This window comes from Gigantopelta aegis, chromosome 5 (assembly GCF_016097555.1).
Source record: "Gigantopelta aegis isolate Gae_Host chromosome 5, Gae_host_genome, whole genome shotgun sequence".
Lineage (NCBI taxonomy): Eukaryota > Metazoa > Mollusca > Gastropoda > Neomphalida > Peltospiridae > Gigantopelta > Gigantopelta aegis.
Genome location: NC_054703.1, coordinates 26,528,307 through 26,548,539, shown reverse-complemented (window position 1 = coordinate 26,548,539; position 20,233 = coordinate 26,528,307).

The window sequence follows — 20,233 nt, the reverse complement described above, 5'->3', positions numbered from 1 at the left end:
TTTGAGAGGAAACCCGCTGTCGCCACTACATGGGCTACTCTTTCCGATTAGCAGCAAGGGATCTTTTATTTGCGCTTCACACAGGCAGGATAGCATAAACCATGGCCTTTGTTGAACCAGATATGGATCACTGGTCGGTGCAAGTGGTTTACACCTACCCATTGAGCCTTGCAGAGCACTCACTCAGGGTTTAGAGTCGGTATCAGGATTGAAAATCCCATGCTTCGACTGGGATCCGAACCCAGTACCTACCAGCCTAACCACGACGCCACCGAGGCTGGTCAATACCACTAGAGTACATTTATATATTAAGCATCGGCTACTGGATGTCAAACATTTGGTCATTTTTGACATATAATCTTGAAGAGGAAACCCGCTACATTTTTGCATTAGTAGCAAGGGATCTTTTATATGCACCATCTCACATACAGGGCATCACTTACCACGGTCTTTGATATACCAGTCGTGGAGCACTGGCTGGAACGAGAAATAGCCCAATGGGTCAAGTGAAGGGAATTGATCCCAAACCGACCGCGCATCGGGTGAGCGCATTACCACTGGACTACCCCCTCCCCCCCCCCCCCCCCCCCCCCACCCCCCCGGGCAGTGTCGAAGGGCGTTCTTTAAAGTCGCAGACCCGAGTTTAAACACGTGGGAATAAACATTAATTTTAGTTAATCTACAAGCCTGTATCACATTGGAATAAAGTTACAATGGTAATGAATGAAAAAATTAATTAATGTTTAACGAACCCTCCCCCCCTCACACCCCCACCCCCACCCCCACCCACCACAATTCTGACTCGTAGTTATCAGACGAAACCCGCTATATGTTTTCTTAATGCAGCAAAGGATCTTTTATATTCCATTTCCCACAGACCGCCCCTATGAGAAAATGGCCCATGGTATGTGGTAATTATTTGTTTTTTTGTAGGGATTTTTAAAATTATATATATATAATTATTTATCCTTATTTTTTTTTATTTTATCGATTGATTGATTTTTGTGTATCAAAGAGTATGATCCTCAGGCGGGTAGGCTGGGTGAGGGGGGAGGGAGGGCTTTGGAGGAAACCCTCGCCCTGCCCACACCCCCTCCGTCAGATCCAGTCCTCGCTTCGCCCCTGATCTTGATTCTGCTATATTTAAATCGTACTTAAATCGGTTTCCATTAAAGGTTTTGCAATATTTGTTTTTTCTTGGCACGTCACGTCACCGACGGTGTGAAAATTAAACACAACTGTATCAGATGTTTGGATAACACAACCACTGCCAAAAACAAGTCCGAGTTTAGAATAAATGCACAATTCGGGAAAGGTAAAAGACAGTTTACTCCGATGACGTAATTTATTCCTTGAGAACGAATGAAAGTTGAATCAATCAATCAATCAACGAACGAACGAACGAAAAGACGGACGGACGGACGGGCGAATTAATGAATGTTTAACTACACCCCAGCACAAAACATATACGGGCCACTGGGTGTCGAAAAAGAGTTTTAAAAATACTATTAAACGTTTCTTTGATGGGTTTTTTGTTTTGTTTTGTTTTGTTTTGTTTGTTTGTTTGGGGTTGTAGTTTTTTGGTCTTTACCTTAGGTTTTTGTTTTGTTGTATTTGTTCTTTTTGGTTGTTGTTTTGTTGTATTTGTTCTTTTTGGTTGTTGTTGTTGTTTTGTTTGTTTTGGGGTTATTGTAGGGTTGTTGGGGTTTTTTTTGGGGGGTGTTGGGTTGTTGTTTTTTCGGGGGTGGAGGAGGATTGTTGTGGGGGTTTTTTAAGGTATTACTAGTCTAAAATAAAATAAACCTTATATTCCCATCCATTTTTTATTTCAAAATTGGCCGGGGGTGAAATTTAGATTTGTATATTGTATTTTCGGGATATATACATAACAAGCACTCTGAGAGCACTGTCAAAGCTAGACATGTCCCCTACCGGGCCCACACATTTTTGTATCTCCTAAGTTCACGGTCATAAGATGGGTAAATCGCCATGAAAGCCAAACTTGAGCTGTTACAGTGCATGATAAATATATACACAAAATGTCAGCTCAGTATTTTGAGGTATTGTAAAAAAAATCAGGAAAACACAGTTTCGCATCTTCTAAGTTCAAGAGCCATAACTCTGTCAAAGAAGGGTAAATCGCCATGAGAGTCAAACTTGTTGTGTAGAAGAACATGATAAAGCGATATTTTAGCTCGTTGTCTTGTGGCATTGCAAAAAAAGGTCCTAAAAACTAATTTTCGTATCTCCAAAGTTTAAGGGCCATAACTTTGTTAAAAATGACAGTCAAACTTGATCAGTAGCAGTAGGCGATAAAGCTATACACAAGATTTCAGCTCAATATCTCAAGGCATTGTGAAACAAAAAAAAAAGAGTAAAGTTTGTTTTATTTAACGACACCGCTAGAGCACATTGATGTTTTTATCTTATCATCGGCTATTGGACATCAAACGTATGGTCATTCTGACACTGTTTTTAAGAGGAAACACGCTGTCGCCACATAGGCTACTCTTTTACGACAGGCAGCAAGGGATCTTTTATTTGCGCTTTCCACAGGCAGGATAGCACAACTCATAGCCTTTGTTGAACCAGTTATGGATCACTGGTCGGTGCAAGTGGTTTACACCTACCCATTGAGCCTTGCGCAGCACTCACTCAGGGTTTGGAGTCGGTATCTGGATTAAAAATCCCATGCCTCGACTGGGATCCGAACCCAGTACCTACCAGCCTGTAGACCGATGGCCTAACCACGACGCCACAGAGGCCGGTTTTGTGAAACAAAACACACCAGGAAAACTATATGTGGGAAAGACGGATGAATGGACTGGCAGACAGAAATACAGAAGGACGGAGACGAAACCTATAGTCCCTTCTGGCTGGACCGGTTGGGGACTAATAATAGCAGATTCTAAAGGGAGCTATTGTTTTTCAGGGGGTGAGACATACGGGGCTGAATCATTCCCCCCCCCCCCCCCCCCCCATCATTTGAAAATTAAATTAATATATAAGTTGAGTGTATAACTACCATCCCCATCTCATACACACACTGGTGGCTGACCAGGGGCGTAAGCTAGGGGGTAGGACACACACCCCCACCACCACCACCACCACCACCACCACCACCACCTCCTCGGGCAGCCCAATACATTTTTACAGTGCAATATCAGACTATTTATAATGGTAAATATTCAGATAAAAATTTAAACAAAAAAGATCGGCTAGCAGTGGGAAATGTGTACCTTTTCGCTTAATAATAACATTAAAAAGGTTCCTGTGTCATATCCGACTACTCATATCCTGCCTACGCCACAGTCCGCTAGGCTCATACCCGAACCCCTCCCTTGATCCGGACCAACCTACGTAGCCCATGTTGATCAAATAATACCGACCTCGGTGGTGTCGTGGTTAAGCTATTGGACATAAGGCCGGTAGGTACAGGGTTCGCAGCCCGGTACCAGCTCCCACCCAGAGCGAGTTTTATCGACCACTACACACTCTTTTCTCTCACTAACCACTAACATCTAACCCACTGTCCTGGACAGACAGCCCATATAGCTGATATGTGTGCCCAGGACAACGTGATTGAACCTTAATTGGATATAAGCACGAAAATAAGTTGAAATGAAATTAACAAAATGATTAAATAATTTTGCCGATGAGTCATTAAACTAACTCTTTTTTCCTTCAAGATTACGATTTAGTTATCTACACGGTAACACGTCCATCCGCCTAAACACTGCGCATCCTTTTCGCGTGGCAATGTCATTCCATTAGCGGACATTTCCGCCTACACTCGATTACAAACTTCAAAACGATATACAACTCACTTTAAAAAAAGAAAAAAAAAAAAAAAAAGAATAACAGTGTACGCCCAAACGTCGGCGCATCAAAACAGAATCGTGACGCAATACAATATCCGTTAGGGCGCGTGCATGACGTATCACGAACATGATTGATGTGTCATAGACTACAGTGACATTTGGTAATTTTTACAATTGGTCTTAAAGAGGAAACCCGCTAAAAAAAATTCGATTAGTAGCAGGGGATCTTTTATAATGCAAATCCGACAGACAGGATGGCACATACAACGGCCTTTGATATACCAGTCGTAAAACACTGGCTGGAACGAGAAACGGCCCGTGGGCCCACAGACGGGGATAGGTACTTAAGTTGATAATATTATGATCATGAAAATGATATAAAATATAAATAATAATAATAGTAAGCAGAAGAAGAAGAAGAGAAGAAGAAAGAAGAAGAGAAGAAGGAGAGAAAAAGAAGAGGAAAAGAGAGAAGTGAGAGGAAGGAAGAAAAAGAAAGAAGAAGGAGGAGAAGAAGAAGAAAGAAAAGAAGAAGAAGAAGAAGAGAGAAGAAGGGAGAAGGAGAAAGAGAGAGGAAAAGAGAAGAGAAAGAAAAGAACAGAAGAGAAGTGAAAAAGAGAAGAAGAGGAAGAAGTAGAGGGAAAGGAGAAGAAGGAAGAAGAGAAAGAAGGAGAAGGTTGAGAAGAAGGAGGGAGAAGAAGAAGAAGAAGAAGAGGAAGAAGAAAGAGAAGAGGAAGAGAAGGAGAAGAAAGAAGAAGAAGAAGTAAGAGAAAGAAGAAGAAGAAAGAAGGGAGAAAAAGAAGAAGAAGAAGTGAAAGAAAAGAAAGAAGAGAAAAAGAAGAAAAGAAAAAGAAGAAGAGAAGAAGAAGAAGAAGAGAAGAAGAAAGAAGGAAGAGTGAGAGAAGAAGAGAAGAAGAAGAAGAAGAGAAGAAAGAAGAAGAAAGGAAGAAGAAGAGAAGAAAGAAGAAGGAGAGAAAGAGGGAGGAAGAAGAAGAGGGAAAAGAAGAAGTAAGAGAAGAAGAAGAAAGCAGCAAGAAGAAAGAAAAATAAGGTTGAAAGAAGAAGAAGAAGAAGGAAAAGAAGAGAGAAGAAAAGAAGAAAAGCAGAAGAAAGGAAGAGAAGAAGAAGAAGAGAAGAGAAGAAGAAAAAGGGAATAGGGAAGAGAGAAGAGAAGAAGAAGAAAGAGTGGAGAAGAGAAGAAGAAGAAGAAGAGAAGAGAAGAAGAAGAAGCAGAAGAGAAAGAGATAAGAAGAGAGAAGAAGAAAGAAGAAGAAAGAGAAGAAGAGAAGAAGAAGAGAATAAAGAAGAAGAGGAATAGAGAGAAGAAGAAGAAGAAGAAGAAAGAAAGATAATCAGAATGATAAGAAGGGGAAGAGGAGAAGAAAGAAGAAGAATAAGAAGAAGAAGGAGAAGAAAGAAGAAGAAGAGTAAGAAGAAGAAGAAAGAAGAATAAGAATAAAAGAAGAAGAACAAGAGATAAGAAGAAGAAAGAGAAGAAGGAAGGAAGAAGGGGAAAAAGAAGAAGAAGGAGAAGAAAGAAGGAGGGAAAGTAAGAAGAAAAAGAAAGAAGAAGAAGGGAAAGAAAGCAGCAGGAAGAAGGAAAGGAGGAAGAAGGGGGTGGGGGGAGAAGAAGAAGAGAAGAAATAAGAAGAAAGTGGAAGGAAAGAGAAGGAAGAAGAGGAGAAGGGGGAGAAGAGAAGAAAAATGAAGGAAGGAAAAGAAGAAAGAAAGAAGAAGAAGAAGGGGGAAGAAGAGAAGAAGAAGACGAAGAATAAGAATAATTGAAGAAGCAGAAGGTGAGAAGAGGAAAGAAGAAGAAAAGAAAGAAGAAGAAGAGAATGCAAGACGACGATAAGAATAATATCAGCAGAATCAAGAAGAAGAAGAAGAAGAAGAAGAAGAATGAAGAAAGAGAAGAAGAAGATAAGAAGAAATGAAGAATCATGAAGAAGAATATTAATTTTGAAGAAAGAAGAAGAAAGAAAGAAGAATAGGAAGAAGAAGAAAAGAAAAGATAAGAAGAAGAAGAAGAAGAAAAGAAGGGGAAGAGACTAGAAGAAGGAACTAAGAATAGATAAGAAAAGAAGAAGAGAAGAGAAAAGGAAGAAGAAGCAGAAGAAGAAGGGGAGAAGAACTCATTGAAAAGCAGAAGAAGAATAAGTGAAATGAAGAAGAAGCAGAACATAAGGGGAAGAATAAGAAGAAGAGAAGAATTGAAGAAAAGACAGAAGAAATAAGAATAAGAATAAGAAGAGAAACAAGTAGAGAATTGTAAGAAGAATTAATAAGCAGATGAATAAGAAGAATAAGAAGAAGAAGAAGAAGGAGAAGAAGAAGAAGGTGAAGAAGAAGAAGAAGAAGAAAGTAGTTTAAAGTTAATAATGCGCCTCATTTCATAGATTTCGAAACATGTCAGAAATAAGGGTGTGAAATAGTTTTATATTAATTTGCCTTTTAAAGGGTCGAATTTACTAAGCCTGTTTTCCTTAAACGTAGGTGTTTAAGCATTGTAAATGTATGAAGATACACGCATGTATGACATAAACAGGTGTTTAAGCATTGTAAATGTATGTAGATACACGCGTGTATGACATAAACAGCTGTTTAAGCATTGTAAATGTATGTAGATAAACGCGTGTATGACATAAACAGCTGTTTAAGCATTGTAAATGTATGTAGATACACGCGTGTATAACACAAACAGGTGTTTAAGCATTGTAAATGTATGTAGATACACGCGTGTATGACATAAAGAGAAAGGAAATGTTTTAAGCATTGTAAATGTATGTAGATACACGCGTGTATGACATAAAGAGGTGTTTAAGCATTATAAATGTATGTAGATACACGCGAGGTTTTGAAAATTCGGCCCAAAATGTTTTACAGTAATATGTCGAAGAATAATTTAGGTTCCAAAAATGAATTATGACAGTACATGTAAATCACATCAAATGTACATAGATTTATAATCAAACAAAGAATTCGTTAAATGTCATCATTCATCAAGTCCCACGAAATATAGAACAGGCGCGTGTACAGGAAAACGTGCAGGGGGGTGGGGGGTGTAGTCTTGGCCTAGATTGTGGCAAGCGAAGTTTCTAGGGTGGGTTTTTTCAGTTCATCATCCCACAAAAATACATTATAAAAAATTCGCTTGGAGTGGGGGTCGGGGGGTCGTTACCCACTCCACTCCATCCCCACCCCACCCTTGCACACGCCACTGTCGCTGCAACACGATCCGCCCTGAACGTCGAGTATTGAGCCGGTGTCTACGAGTTTGTCAACACCCATCGCTGTGACGTGTAGCCCTTATACTCTTTTTCTCCGCTCTCTGGTGTTTATTTTCGTGCGCTTAAGAAGCAAACACCACGTTTACACCAACGTGTTGGGCTTTAACACGGATTCAGGGGAAGTAAATATGCTCGCGTTAGATCAATTATATCGACCTTTTCAGTTTAAGGAACCAGTATGTCAGTTAAAGGTAAGTGTAAATGTTAGTGTCTGTCTCTCTCTCTCTCTCTCTCTCTCTCTCTCTCTCTCTCTCTCTCTCTCTCTCTCTCTCTCTCTCTCTCTCTCTCTCTCTCTCTCTATCTCTCTCTCTCTCTCTGATTCTGTCTCCCTGTCTATCTCCTTGTCTCTATGTCCTTGTCTGTGTCTGTATCTATGTGTGTGTGTCTCTCTCTCTCTCTCTCTCTCTCTCTCTCTCTCTCTCTCTCTCTCTCTCTCTCTCTCTCTCTCTCTCTCTCTCTCTCTCTCTGTGTGTGTCTGTCTCTAACTCTATCTCTCACTCCGTTACTCCCCCTGCCTAGCTCCTCTCTCTCTCTATCCTTGTCTCTCTCTCTCTCTCTCTCTCTCTCTCTCTCTCTCTCTCTCTCTGTCTCTCTCTCTCTCTCTCTCTCTCTCTCTCTCCACTCTCTCTCTCTCCTCTCTCTCTCTCCTCATCTCTCTCTCTCTCTCTCTCTCTCTCTCTTCTCTCTCTCTATATTCTCTCTCCCTTCTTCTCTCTCCTTTCTCTCCTCTCCTCTCTCTCTCTCTCTCTCTCCCTCTCTTCCTCTCTCTCCCTCTCTCTATCTCTCTCCCTCTCTCTCACCTATCTCTCTCTCTCCTCTCTCTCTCTCTCTCTCTCTCTCTCTCTCTCTCTCTCTCTCTCTCTCTCTCTCTCTCTCTCTCTCTCTTGTGCCCTCTTGTGCTTGTGCCCTCTGAAATGTAAGTAAAAAAATTAGATGGAAGATAGGAAATGGTTTATTTAACGAAGCACTCAACACATTTTATTTACGGTAATATGGCGTTAGTCTTATGGTTAAGGATCACACAGATATTGAGGGAAGAAATCCGCTGTCGCCACTTCATGGACTACTCTTTTCGATTAGCAGCAAGGGATCTTTTATATGCATCATCTTACAGACAGGATAGCACATACCACGGCCTTTGATATATCAGTCGTGGTGCACTGGCTAGAACGAGAAATTGAAAGAAAAGAATAATAATGGAAGAAGAAGAAGAAAATTTGTTTCTAAAGTGTTAATCATTTATTAACGCCATTTTCATTTTGTGTGTTGGTCGGTCTGGGATCGATTCCCGTCGGTGGGCCCATTTGGCTATTTCTCCTTCCAGCCATTGCTCCACAACTGGTGTAACAAAGACCGTAGTATGTACTATCCTGTCTGTGGGATGACACAGAGACTGCAACCGTGGAGGAAGTTGAGACAGGTAGTATTATTTTTTTTTTTTTTGCGGACATGTCAGCAAACAGCCATTAGATGCTGAAGGTGTAGTGTTGTGCTGAAATACAGATCTGGAGAAGCCGGATCCGTTTGAACGAGAGAGTATCAGACAAGGGTATAATCCAGTCGTCATGGTTGGTATACAGAGGATACGAGATGATATCAATATAAAACAAATTAAAGTCTAAAAGAGAAAGGAAATGTTTTATTTAACGATGCACTCAACACATTTTATTTACGGTTAAATGGCGTCAGACATATGGTTAAGGACCACACAGATATTGAGAGAGGAAACCCGCTGTCGCCACTTCGTGGGCTATTCTTTTCGATTAGCAGCAAGAGATTTTTTTATATGCACCATCCCACAGATAGGGTAGCACATACCACGGCCTTTGATATACCAGTCGTGGTGCACTGGCTGGAACGAGAAATAGCCCAATGGGCCCATCGACAGGGATCGATCCCACACCGACCGCGCATCGAGCGAGCGCTGTACCACTGGGCTACGTCTCGCCCGTGTCAAGAAGAGAAGAGTAGCCCATGAAGTGGCGACAGCGGGTTTCCTCTCAAAATCTGTGTGGTCCTTAACCATATGTCTGACGCCATATAACCGTAAATAAAATGTGTTGAGTGCGTCGTTAAATAAAACATTTCTTTCTTTCTGTCAAGAAGAGAGTAGTAGGGGCCGACTCCGCTTCCTAATTCTTCTTAGAGTGGTCCAGCCAGTGCACCGCGACTGGTACATCAAAGGCCGTGGTATGTGCTATCCTGTCTATGGGATGGTGCATATAAAAGATCCTTTGCTGCTAATCGAAAAGAGTAGCCCATGAAGACCACTGAAAGAATTTACTAATGACCAAACGAACGAATTCGAATGACTAAACAACACCCCCCAACACGCACAAAAAGAGTGTTATTGAATGAATGACTCAATCAATCCATCAATCCATCAATCCATCAATCAATGGATGAAAGTGTGTTTTGTTTAAAGACACCACTGGAGCACTTTGGTCAATTAATCATTGGCTATGGGATGTCAAACATTTGGTAATTTTTGACATATCTTAGAGAGCAAACTGACTACGTTGAAATTACAGTTATCAAATTCTGATTGCGTGAAAATTCCATATGTTGATAGATTTGACATGGAGAAAGTGGTTTCAATGTTTCCGGAAATGGATGAAACAGATGTGTCGCGAGTTTCTGTGTTTACTGGCCTTGTAATTGTGGAAGTGGCGACAACACAGGATCGTTTTGGCGTGTATGTGACTTCAAGTGGTGCGACCAAGTATTCGTGAGATTTAACGTGTTTAAATTAAAATCTTCAAAAAATTGTATAGGAACATCTGACATGTTACGATGTCTAACGCTGACACTTGGAAGTTTGACAGCAGAGATTACTGTTTGATGTCTAAAAATAGAATCTCAAAGAAATTTCTCGGGGAATCCTTTGTTGACATAATTCATAAAGTAGTTCCGGCTATAAGCCAAAAATAGCGCTAAATGAATTTGACCAATCCAAGGGTTTATAACAAAGGCATTTTTAGAGATTGGAATTATTTGTAAATATGATGCAATATGTCTGTATGAATGCTGGATAGATTCCAGTGATATATCAATTCCTAACTATAGTACATGCACTGTACACGGCACGGCAACGGAGAAGGGATAGTTATATATATTAGAGATTGCCTTAAAGATTACTGTATTTGTATTGAGAAAGTTTGTGACAGTATTGCTATAGTAATGGATAAATGCAATACTACAAGTTCTGGTGGAAATACATAATTATTGTTAATTATATACCTCCCATTAACAGTATATATTATGGCAAAAGAAAATGATACAGATTTATTTTTAACTCTTGAGGATAGTATATGTAAATATTCAGAGTTGGGTAACATTATCGTCATTGGTGATCTTAATAGTCGCACTGATACCGACTGTGATTTTATCGTACATGATAGACTACCAGAATTTGCAGACAATGTACTATCAAACGTTATTGAATACTTACCTGATAATAATTTCACAACGAATAACAGTGAAGACAAAATCGTGAATCAGTTTGGTAGGAAACTTGTATGTCTATATATTACTGACCTAGTTAATGGTCTAACAAAGTGTTAACTGAACAAAAATAATTTGATTTGTCCCTAAATGTACTTTATCCAATCATCTTCATAACCACAATACTCCATTTGTTAACGACATTTTGTAAAATACTTGAATTATGGCAATGGTCCATAATTCAAAAACTAAAATTGCCGAGAGGGTTGACATGGATTTAACCCCACCGTGGTTCAGTTAAGGTGATGCAATAGCTAGATTTGGTTTCCAACAATTAATGTAATGTTTAGTTATTATCCATTTTTAGGGAAATAAGGTTCTTAAATCCGTGACAGTATGCCTTTAACTGGTAGACATCCTGGAGACCCAAATGGTAATATCACGTTTTTTAACGCGAATGGTACTAGCCTCATAGTTTATGTAATTGTTAAAGAATCATGCTTTGATTTAATCTAACATTTCGAGTCTGGCAAGTTTAATTGTTTCTCGGATCATTTGCCCATTTCTTACACGATTAAGGATCCCGTTGACGAGATTTCAGACGAACAGACAAACACCCATTCTAAAATGGAATGATGAGAATAACAAACATATCACTGTCAACATTTTTGAAAGTATTGATAGTTTATTCAATATGTGTCGTATAAATGAAAACAGTCAGGAAAGTATAAATACAAGCATAGATACATTTACGCAACAACTTAATACCTTTATTATACCATATTGTTCTGTTACCACTTATAGAACTAGAAGAAAAAAACAGAATAAGTCTATATGTGATGATAAACCTTGGTTTACAGAATTATGTAAACAATGGTATAAAGAATACAAACAAGCAATACACATTATTAATGCTAACAAAACCAATGAGCATCGCACTGAACTAGTCGGTTTAAAAAAAATATATAAATGCTTACATTACAAATTAAAAACGGAATAAAAGGGCCAACAAGGTAACATGTTAAACTATTTCCGAAAATATAATCCGCAAACGTTTTACAAACAATTTTAGAAACGAAAACAATCTACGAACTCGGAATTAAAAAACAATGACTTTTTAAATAATTTTCGTAACCTTGCTATGGACGATCCAAATAATAAACTATGACTGACGTAGAATTTTTTTTTTTGTAAAACTATGACCAACATAGCAGCGATCCGAATGTTAAACAAACTAAACAAAGATATAACCGCTAAGGAAATATCCGAAGCAATACACAAGTTAAAGAAAAATAAGGCATGTGGTTACGATAAAGTTTTACATGAATATTTTATCAACTGTGGTGATGTCTTGGTACCATGTTTATTGCTATTATTTAGTAATGTTTTTAAGTCGGGTCATTTCCCACATAGTTAATCAGTTGGTTGCATTATTCCTATTTTTGAAAAAGGAAATTCTAACGATGTAGATAACTATAAGGGGATCACTCTGGTCAGGTCCCTGGTGAAACGATTTACCTCGGTTTTAAAAGAACTATTATTAAAGTTCGATCAAGAAAATGGCATCATCACTGACGCACAGTTTGATTTTAGAAAAAAAAAAGAAGTTTACTATTGATGTTGCTTTCATTCTGTAATCTTTGATAAATAGGACATTGAATAATAGAAAACGCTTATATTGTCGTTGGGGGTAACATGCTGACCATTATACATTCCTTATATAAAAGTGTTAAATGTTGCATCAAATATAACGATGGAATGTCCGATTTTTTTCTCTTGTAAGAACGGATTATTTCAGGGTGAAGTTTTGTTACCAATCTTGTTCGCTATGTATGTTAACGATTGTGAAATGTATTTGTCATCAGAAAATTGTCTTTGTATTGAAATACAGACTTTAAATTTATTTTTAATAATGTATGCTAATGATATGGTACTATCAGCTGAAAGCGCCGAAGGATTACAAAAATGATTAATGCTTTTTCAAAGTATACTAACAAATCGAATTTAACTGTAAATACCAATAAGTCTAAAAGTGCTGTTTTAAGAGATGGAGGAAGAATTCGATATAATGAAAAGTGGTTTTATAATTATTACGAATTAGAGGTAGTTAATGAATTTGTTTATTCATAATTATTGTTTTTTGTATAATGGTAAATTTAGTCGTACACACAAACGTGCTGAGCAAAGACGCAAAGCCCTGTTTTCAATGTTAAATGTGTGTAATAATTTTTCTTTAATATTGAAACAAAATTATCCATTTTCGACATATATCTTAATAGTGTTCTTAGCCATGGAGATGAAACCTGGGGTTTTCATTCTGGCTAAGATATCGAACAAATTCATATTCAATTTTCTAAAAAAAATACTTGGGGTACATAAAGGAACTTGTAATGAGTTTGTATATAGCGAATTAGGACGGTTTCCTTTACAGATTACAAGAAAATTAAAATTCTTCAAATATTGGATTAAAATGCGAAATTCGAATAATTGTATTTTAAGATTTCTATATGAGATAATGAATATATATTAATGAATATATATGAAGATAATTGGTTAATGAATATTAAACAGGAACTAAATGAACTGGGATTAAATTATATATGGGATTTAACACATGTTAAATATAATATAATAATATAATTAAGGAAAGGATATGCGACACATTTAAACAGCTTTGTTACAGTCGAATAATAGTCATAGCAAAAGGGAAGCTCCACCAGTATATGTTAAATGAATTTATATTATAAATGTACCTTCAAAAACCCATAAACAATTAGCATTTAAAGGAAATAGTATAGGTTAGAATATCTTCTCACAATCTAAATATAGAATCTGGCCGATATAGAGGTATTGATAGACAAGAAAGAGTATGTACATTTTGCAATAATAATGAGACAGAAGACGAGTAGCATTTTATTATTTATTGTTCAATATACAATGTTTTAAGAAAAAAGTTCATAAACGTTTACTATTATAGACATTCTAGTGTTTTAAACAATTTTCAGCTTCTATCCACAGAAAATAACAAAGAATGCAATAACCTTAGAAATTTTTTTAATCTCTAAAAGCCAAAAATGCATTAGACATATGGTTAAGGACCACACAGATTTTGAGAGGAAACCCGCTGTCACGACAGGCAGCAAGGGATCTTTTATTTGCGCTTCCCACAGGCAGGATAGCACAAACCATGGCCTTTGTTGAACCAGTTATGGATCACTGGTCGGTGCAAGTGGTTTACACCTACCCATTGAGCCTTGCGGAGCACTCACTCAGGGTTTGGAGTCGGTATCTGGATTTAAAACCCCATGCCTCGAATGGGATCCGAACGCAGTACCTACCAGCCAGTAGACCGATGGCCTAACCACGACGCCACCGAGGCCGGTATGAAATAGTAAAGTCAGTAATATTTGGTTATGGATAATACCAAACAAAACCTGGATTTTATAAATAAAATAATTATGTAAATACACAGTATGTAAACATATATACTGTCAAAAAAGTAAAAAAGGTGTATTATTTAGTTTAAAATGTTCATGATACAGTTAGAAAATAAATGGTATTTTTGTTAGCACCAAGTAAAACCCAACGGTAATTATAAATTTGAACAAAATCATTCAACTTTGAATATAATAATAAAGGTTTGAAACAAAACAAATAACATTTCCCATATTTAAAAAATAAAGTTTTTAAATGTTTGAGATTATTATTAATGGTTTCCATTTCTTCAGCTGCAAATCTACTGTTCATGGCCGGATGTGGCATTGATAGTGTTCGTAAGTTACCAATCAACTGAACATATTTATTTTCAAAAATTGAAATGGGTAGACACTAAACAAGGATTTTGTATGTGGCCTTGTGTCGGAACGTCATTTATCCCGCAATCACTAGATACACTGGCAAGATATGATGACTACATAAGGCTACATATTAGATATATAGCAATGAAATATATAGATCTACAGAAACCATAAAAGTTATATCCGGTGAAAAGTCAAATTTCCACTGTATTTGAGCTACAGTGAAAATATAGGAAACGTATTTACTTTTTTGTATAAGTTCATGATTAAATTATCTCCCTTTGTGTCGTTTCTTCGTATTTAAGTTTTGATGATTACCAATGCATCTGATAGTATTTGAAAAAAAAAAAAAACGAGTAATTTAAACAACTGTACCTATAAAAAAAAAAGGATATGAAGTGCAATTATCATACAATATCTAAAAGGAATCGAATATGAAGCTAAATAATGATGACACAATGTCCTGTCACTGCGTGTAAGTTATAATTTAACGGTGTTCGATTCGTGGGTTTTTTGCCTACGTGAACACATTAAAACGGGTAAACTATGAAGTAGGGATTTGGGAAGAGAGCTCATACACCCAAACCCGATATTCCTGAACCCATAAACAATAATGGGTGGCGATTGCCGCTGGTGGACATGGAGAAAGACTGGAACCAAAGTGGTGTGATGGGGAAATCCTGCCACGTACATTGGGCTGATACCCTACAAGAGGTCCAATACAACACAGACAACGAAGAGGAAGGCAGTGATGATGACAGTTACGATGACAGCTGTAGTGGCAGTAAAGAAGTATCAAGTATAGCAACAGTGATTAAATATTAACCTCTGGTGAACCAAGATATTTTACATGTGTGTCTGTGCTGTGCTCTATTGCTCCCCCCCCCCCCCCCCCCCCTCTCTCTCTCTCTTCTCTCTCTCTCTCTCTCTCTCTCTCTCTCTCTCCTCTCTCTCTCTCTCTCTCTCTCTCTCTCTCTCTCTCTCTCTCTCTCTCACCTCTCTCACTCTCTCTCTCTCTCTCTCTCTCTCTCTCTCTCTCTCTCTCTCTCTCTCTCTCTGTGTGTCTTTCTCTAACTCTATCTCTCACTCCGTTACTCTCCCTGCCTAGCTCCTCTCTTTCTGTCCTTGTCTATCTCCCTCTCTCTCTCTCTCTCTCTCTCTCTCTCTCTCTCTCTCTCTCTCTCTCTCTCTCTCTCTCTATCTCTCCCTCTCCCTCTCCTCTCTCCTTCTCTCTCTCCCTCTCTCTCTCCTTCTCTCTTCCTCTTTTTTCTCTATCTCTCTCTCTCCCTCTCCCTCTCCTCTCTCCTTCTCTCTCTCCCTCTCTCTCTCTCTCTCCTTCTCTCTTCCTCTTTTTTCTCTATCTCTCTCCCTCTCTCACTCTCTCCCTCTCTCTCTCTCTTTCTTTCTCTCTCTCTCTCTCTCTCTCTCTCTCTCTTCTTGTCTCTCCTCTCTATCTCTTTCCCTCTCTCCCTCTCCCTGTCTCTCTCTCCTTCTCTCTCCTTCTCTCTCTCTCCCTCTCTCTCTCTCCTTCTCTCTTCCTCTTTTTTCTCTATCTCTCTCCCTCTCTCCCTCTCTCTCTCTCTCTCTCTCTCTCTCTCTCTTCTCTCTCTCTCTCTCTCTCTCTCTCTCTCTCTCTGACCCAACGCTAACAATCTGTTGTAGGACAACTCCTTGTGCCCTCTGAAATGTAAGTAAAAAATTAGATGGAAGGAAGGAAATGGTTTATTTAACGAAGCACTCATCACATTTTATTTACGGTAATATGGCGTTAGTCTTATGGTTAAGGATCACACAGATATTGAGGGAAGAAATCCGCTGTCGACACTTCATGGACTACTCTTTTCGATTAGCAGCAAGGGATCTTTTATATGCATCATCCCACAGACAGGATAGCACATACCACGGCATTTGATATATCAGTCGTGGTGCACTGGCTAGAACGAGAAATTGAAAGAAAAGAATAATAATGGAAGAAGAAGAAGAAATTTGTTTCTAAAGTGTTAATCATTTATTAATGCCATTTTCATTTTGTGTGTTGGTCGGTCTGGGATCGATTCCCGTCGGTGGGCCCATTTGGCTATTTCTCCTTCCAGCCATTGCTCCACAACTGGTATAACAAAGGCCGTGCTATGTACTATCCTGTCTGTGGGATGACACAGAGACTGCAACCGTGGAGGAAGTTGAGACAGGTAGTATTATATTTTTTTTTTTGCGGACATGTCAGCAAACAGCCATTAGATGCTGAAGGTGTAGTGTTGTGCTGAAATACAGATCTGGAGAACGAGAGAGTATCAGACTAGGGTATAATCCTGTCGTCATGGTTGGTATACAGAGGATACGAGATGATATCAATATAAAACAAACTAAAGTCTAAAAGAGAAAGGAAATGTTTTATTTAACGATGCACTCAACACATTTTATTTACGGTTAAATGGCGTCAGACATATGGTTAAGGACCACACAGATATTGAGAGAGGAAACCCGCTGCCGCCACTTCATGGGCTACTCTTTTCGATTAGCAGCAAGGGATCTTTTATATGCACCATCCCACAGATAGGGTAGCACATACCACGGCCTTTGATATACCAGTCGTGGTGCACTGGCTGGAACAAGAAATAGCCCAATGGGCCCACCGACAGGGATTGATACCACACCGACCGCGCATCGAGCGAGCGCTGTACCACTGGGCTACGTCTCGCCCGTGTCATGAAGAGAAGAGTAGTTCATGAAGTGGCGACAGCGGGTTTCCTGTAAAAATCTGTGTGTTCCTTAACCATATGTCTGACGCCATATAACCGTAAATAAAATGTGTTGAGTGCGTCGTTAAATAAAACATTTCTTTCTTTCTGTCAAGAAGAGAGTAGTAGGGGCCGACTCCGCTCCCTAATTCTTCTTAGAGTGGTCCAGCCAGTGCACCGCGACTGGTACATCAAAGGCCGTGGTATGTGCTATCCTGTCTATGGGATGGTGCATATAAAAGATCCTTTGCTGCTAATCGAAAAGAGTAGCCCATGAAGACCACTGAAAGAATTTACTAATGACCAAACGAACGAATTCGAATGACTAAACAACACCCCCAACACGCACAAAGAGAGTGTTATTGAATGAATGACTCAATCAATCCATCAATCAATGGATGAAAGTGTGTTTTGTTTAAAGACAAAACATTTGGTAATTTTTGACATAATCTTAGAGAGCTAACTGACTAAATTTTTTCATTAGTAACAAGGGATCTTTTATATGCACTATCTCACATACAGGGCATCACTTACCACGGTCTTTGATATACCAGTCGTGGAGCACTGGCTCGCAAGCCGATCCTCGCTCCTATCGGGGCGTGGCACAGGCTAGAAGTTACTCACAAAACCCGCGACAGACCCAAGCCCACGAACGCAGCACTAGACCAGCCCCAAAACAACGACGCGCGACTTCGTCACCATCTGTCTGTCTGTCTGTCAATCGATACCAACCACTCGAATCTCTCGATATCACTAACAGTCGTGTCCCATAGAAAAACGCGGAGACCGGTGTATCCATTCTATCGTGGACCAAGCCAAGACAATATGTATTTATATGTTCGTATACCAGTTGCTAGCATGTCTGTCCCGGGTCCGGTCTCTGGATAGCCAGTTTTCTATCGTGGAACGTGTTGTGCAGGTCACTACCAAATAAACTAAAAGAAACTGATTTTTTAGAATTTATTTAAGAATTGAACGTGAAATTTTTTGTATGAATGGCTTCGCGCTAACGCGCTACACCATTCATACAGTGTGTAAAGAGGTTTTGCGTTTCATACTAGCATGAAACTCAAACATGTTCACGTTCAATTCTTATAATTCCAAACACATAACCATGTCATTAATGTAAAGCTCTTTGAAATAAAAAGTGAACTCTATTTTCCAACTATTTTATTAACACGAAATTCATACTCAACATTAGCGGAATCCCTATGGTGGTTCGGCTTTTTCCGTCAATAGCCGAATAAGAGAATGACAATGTTACAATCATTAATACAATTCATATTAAATTTTTTGCATTAAATGTTAATACCAACTAGAAACATTTTGAATTCACTATAAACATATAACGTAAGTAATTTCAATAACTTTTAACCTGTAATAAAAATGTCTGAAGCGACCTATTTTGTATGGTAAAGTTTATATGTGAAGCTGTTGGTGTATGAATATTTAACTACGAACTGCATGGGCGCCATTTTTTTTTATTACTGTCCAGATTTACCAATTACGACGTTGAAATTACAGTTATCAAATTTTGATTGCGTGAAAATTCCATATGTTGATAGATTTGACATGGAGAAAGTGGTTTCAATGTTTCCGGAAATGGATGAAACAGATGTGTCGCGAGTTTCTGTGTTTACTGGCCTTGTAATTGTGGAAGTGGCGACAACACAGGATCGTTTTGGCGTGTATGTGACTTCAAGTGGTGCGACACAAGTATTCGTGAGATTTAACATGTTTAAATTAAAATCTTCAAAAAATTGTATAGGAACATCTGACATGTTACGATGTCTAACGCTGACACTTGGAAGTTTGACAGCAGACGATTACTGTTTGATGTCTAAAAATAGAATCTCAAAGAAATTCCTCGGGGATTCCTTTGTTGACATAATTCATAAAGTAGTTCCGGCTATAAGCCAAAAATAGCGCTAAACGGAGATTCATGGTGCTATGAATGTCAGTTTTTATCATCACGTGATACGAATTTGACCAATCCAAGGGTTTATAACAAAGGCATTTTTAGAGATTGGAATTATTTGTAAATATGATGTAATATGTCTGTATGAATGCTGGATAGATTCCAGTGATATATCAATTCCTAACTATAGCACATGCATTGTACACGGCACGGCAACGGAGAAGGGATAGTTATATATATTAGAGATTGCCTTTAAGATTACTGTATTTGTATTGAGAAAGTTTGTGACAGTATTGCTATAGTAATGGATAAATGCAATACTACAATTTCTGGTGGAAATACATAAATTATTGTTAATTATATCCCTCCCATTAACAGTATATATTATGACAAAACAAAATGATACAGATTATTTTTAACTCTTGAGGATAGTATATGTAAATATTCAGAGTTGGGTAACATTATCGTCATTGGTGACTCTGATTTTATCGTACATGATAGACTACCAGAATTTGCAGACAATGTACTATCAAACGTTATTGAATACTTACCTGATAATAATTTTACAACGAATAACAATGAAGACAAAATCGTGAATCAGTTTAGTAGGAAACTTGTATGTCTATATATTACTGACCTAGTTAATGGTCTAACAAAGTATTACCTGAACAAAAATAATTTGATTTGTCCCTAAATGTACTTTATCCAGCCATCTTCATAACCACCATACTCCATTTGTTAATGACATTTTGTAAAAATACTTGAATTATGGCAATGGTCCATAATTCAAAAACTAAAATTGCCGAGAGGGTTGACATGGATTTAACCCCACCATGGTTCAGTTAAGGTGATGCAATAGCTAGATTTGGTTTCCAACAATTAATGTAATTTTTAGGTATTATCCATTTTTAGGGAAATAAGGTTCTTAAATCCGTGACAGTATGCCTTTAACTGGTAGACATCCTGGAGACCCAAATGGTAATATCACGTTTTTTAACGCGAATGGTACTAGCCTCATAGTTTATGTAATTGTTAAAGAATCATGCTTTGATTTAATCTAACATTTCGAGTCTGGCAAGTTTAATTGTTTCTCGGATCATTTGCCCATTTCTTACACGATTAAGGATCCCGTTGACGAGATTTCAGACGAACAGACAAACACCCATGTAAAATGGAATGATGAGAATAACAAACATATCACTGTCAAATTTTTTGAAAGTATTGA